The 2500-nt window shown below is 46.8% G+C and overlaps 6 non-coding genes and 2 pseudogenes across 6 annotated transcripts; all 8 read left to right on the top strand.

Moving 5' to 3' along the window:
* The first annotated feature begins 192 nt into the window (after positions 1-192).
* LOC146230334 (5S ribosomal RNA) lies at positions 193-311 on the top strand. Its single transcript, XR_014744061.1, has one exon. It is a non-coding gene; the product is annotated as a 5S ribosomal RNA (ribosomal RNA).
* A 172-nt stretch (positions 312-483) lies between these two features.
* On the top strand, positions 484-602 carry LOC146230333 (5S ribosomal RNA). Its single transcript, XR_014743571.1, has one exon. It is a non-coding gene; the product is annotated as a 5S ribosomal RNA (ribosomal RNA).
* Positions 603-778: 176 nt separating this feature from the next.
* Positions 779-897, top strand: LOC146230332 (5S ribosomal RNA; annotated as a pseudogene).
* Positions 898-1147: 250 nt separating this feature from the next.
* On the top strand, positions 1148-1266 carry LOC146230331 (5S ribosomal RNA). The gene has a single exon (XR_014745518.1). It is a non-coding gene; the product is annotated as a 5S ribosomal RNA (ribosomal RNA).
* A 170-nt stretch (positions 1267-1436) lies between these two features.
* On the top strand, positions 1437-1555 carry LOC146230330 (5S ribosomal RNA). The gene has a single exon (XR_014743570.1). It is a non-coding gene; the product is annotated as a 5S ribosomal RNA (ribosomal RNA).
* A 174-nt stretch (positions 1556-1729) lies between these two features.
* Positions 1730-1848, top strand: LOC146230329 (5S ribosomal RNA; annotated as a pseudogene).
* Positions 1849-2036: 188 nt separating this feature from the next.
* LOC146230328 (5S ribosomal RNA) lies at positions 2037-2155 on the top strand. Its single transcript, XR_014742373.1, has one exon. It is a non-coding gene; the product is annotated as a 5S ribosomal RNA (ribosomal RNA).
* A 170-nt stretch (positions 2156-2325) lies between these two features.
* LOC146230327 (5S ribosomal RNA) lies at positions 2326-2444 on the top strand. Its single transcript, XR_014743949.1, has one exon. It is a non-coding gene; the product is annotated as a 5S ribosomal RNA (ribosomal RNA).
* Positions 2445-2500: the final 56 nt, after the last annotated feature.

Below are 2500 nucleotides of genomic sequence, written 5' to 3'. Positions count from 1 at the left end.
CACTTAGAAACTGACATCTTGCAATATGCACAAGTAGTCCTTCATGAAAGGGGCTGGAAGCTGTTTTCATTTTGACACGAGAGAGAGAGAGAGAGAGAGAGAGAGAGAGAGAGAGAGAGAGAGAGAGACTACCTTGCATTGTCAATTGCTAAATCTGTATATGGATAAGTAGCCTATGGTTGTCAACTTATTTCGTACGGCCATACCAGCCTGGCAACGCCCGATCTCGTCTGATCTCGGAAGCTAAGCAGGCTAGGGCCTGGTTAGTACTTGGATGGGAGACCGCCTGGGAATACCAGGTGCTGTATGCTCTTTTGCTCATTCACTTAGAAACTGAAATCTTGCAATATGCACAAGTAGTCCTTCATGAAAGGGGCTGGAAGCTGTTTTCATTTTGACACGAGAGAGAGAGAGAGAGACCACCTTGCATTGTCAATTGCTAAATCTGTATATGGATAAGTAGCCTATGGTTGTCAACTTATTTCGTACGGCCATACCAGCCTGGCAACGCCCGATCTCGTCTGATCTCGGAAGCTAAGCAGGGTCGGGCCTGGTTAGTACTTGGATGGGAGACCGCCTGGGAATACCAGGTGCTGTATGCTCTTTTGCTCATTCACTTAGAAACTGACATCTTGCAATATGCACAAGTAGTCCTTCATGAAAGGGGCTGGAAGCTGTTTTCATTTTGACACGAGAGAGAGAGAGAGAGAGAGACTACCTTGCATTGTCAATTGCTAAATCTGTATATGGATAAGTAGCCTTTGGTTGTCAACTTATTTGGTACGGCCATACCAGCCTGGCAACGCCCGATCTCGTCTGATCTTGGAAGCTAAGCAGGGTCGGGCCTGGTTAGTACTTGGATGGGAGACCGCCTGGGAATACCAGGTGCTGTCTGCTCTTTTGCTCATTCACATAGAAACTGAAATCTTGCAATATGCACAAGTAGTCCTTCATGAAAGGGGCTGGAAGCTGTTTTCATTTTGACACGAGAGAGAGAGAGAGAGAGAGAGAGAGAGAGAGAGAGAGAGAGAGAGAGAGAGAGAGAGAGAGAGAGAGAGAGAGAGAGAGAGAGAGAGAGAGAGACTACCTTGCATTGTCAATTGCTAAATCTGTATATGGATAAGTAGCCTATGGTTGTCAACTTATTTCGTACGGCCATACCAGCCTGGCAATGCCCGATCTCGTCTGATCTCGGAAGCTAAGCAGGGTCGGGCCTGGTTAGTACTTGGATGGGAGACCGCCTGGGAATACCAGGTGCTGTATGCTCTTTTGCTCATTCACTTAGAAACTGAAATCTTGCAATATGCACAAGTAGTCCTTCATGAAAGGGGCTGGAAGCTGTTTTCATTTTGACACGAGAGAGAGAGAGAGACTACCTTGCATTGTCAATTGCTAAATCTGTATATGGATAAGTAGCCTATGGTTGTCAACTTATTTCGTACGGCCATACCAGCCTGGCAACGCCCGATCTCGTCTGATCTCGGAAGCTAAGCAGGGTCGGGCCTGGTTAGTACTTGGATGGGAGACCGCCTGGGAATACCAGGTGCTGTATGCTCTTTTGCTCATTCACTTAGAAACTGACATCTTGCAATATGCACAAGTAGTCCTTCATGAAAGGGGCTGGAAGCTGTTTTCATTTTGACACGAGAGAGAGAGAGAGAGAGACTACCTTGCATTGTCAATTGCTAAATCTGTATATGGATAAGTAGCCTTTGGTTGTCAACTTATTTGGTACGGCCATACCAGCCTGGCAACGCCCGATCTCGTCTGATCTCGGAAGCTAAGCAGGGTCGGGCCTGGTTAGTACTTGGATGGGAGACCGCCTGGGAATACCAGGTGCTGTCTGCTCTTTTGCTCATTCACTTAGAAACTGAAATCTTGCAATATGCACAAGTAGTCCTTCATGAAAGGGGCTGGAAGCTGTTTTCATTTTGACACGAGAGAGAGAGAGAGAGAGAGAGAGAGAGAGAGACTACCTTGCATTGTCAATTGCTAAATCTGTATATGGATAAGTAGCCTATGGTTGTCAACTTATTTCATACGGCCATACCAGCCTGGCAACGCCCGATCTCGTCTGATCTCGGAAGCTAAGCAGGGTCGGGCCTGGTTAGTACTTGGATGGGAGACCGCCTGGGAATACCAGGTGCTGTATGCTCTTTTGCTCATTCACTTAGAAACTGAAATCTTGCAATATGCACAAGTAGTCCTTCATGAAAGGGGCTGGAAGCTGTTTTCATTTTGACACGAGAGAGAGAGAGAGACTACCTTGCATTGTCAATTGCTAAATCTGTATATGGATAAGTAGCCTATGGTTGTCAACTTATTTCGTACGGCCATACCAGCCTGGCAACGCCCGATCTCGTCTGATCTCGGAAGCTAAGCAGGCTAGGGCCTGGTTAGTACTTGGATGGGAGACCGCCTGGGAATACCAGGTGCTGTATGCTCTTTTGCTCATTCACTTAGAAACTGACATCTTGCAATATGCACAAGTAGTCCTTCA

This window comes from Hypomesus nipponensis, chromosome 24 (genome assembly GCF_054491055.1).
Source record: "Hypomesus nipponensis isolate SF chromosome 24, ASM5449105v1, whole genome shotgun sequence".
In the NCBI taxonomy this organism is placed as follows: Eukaryota; Metazoa; Chordata; class Actinopteri; order Osmeriformes; family Osmeridae; genus Hypomesus; species Hypomesus nipponensis.
Note: the sequence above shows the minus strand (reverse complement) of the source record. Positions and strands in the feature narration are given on the sequence as shown.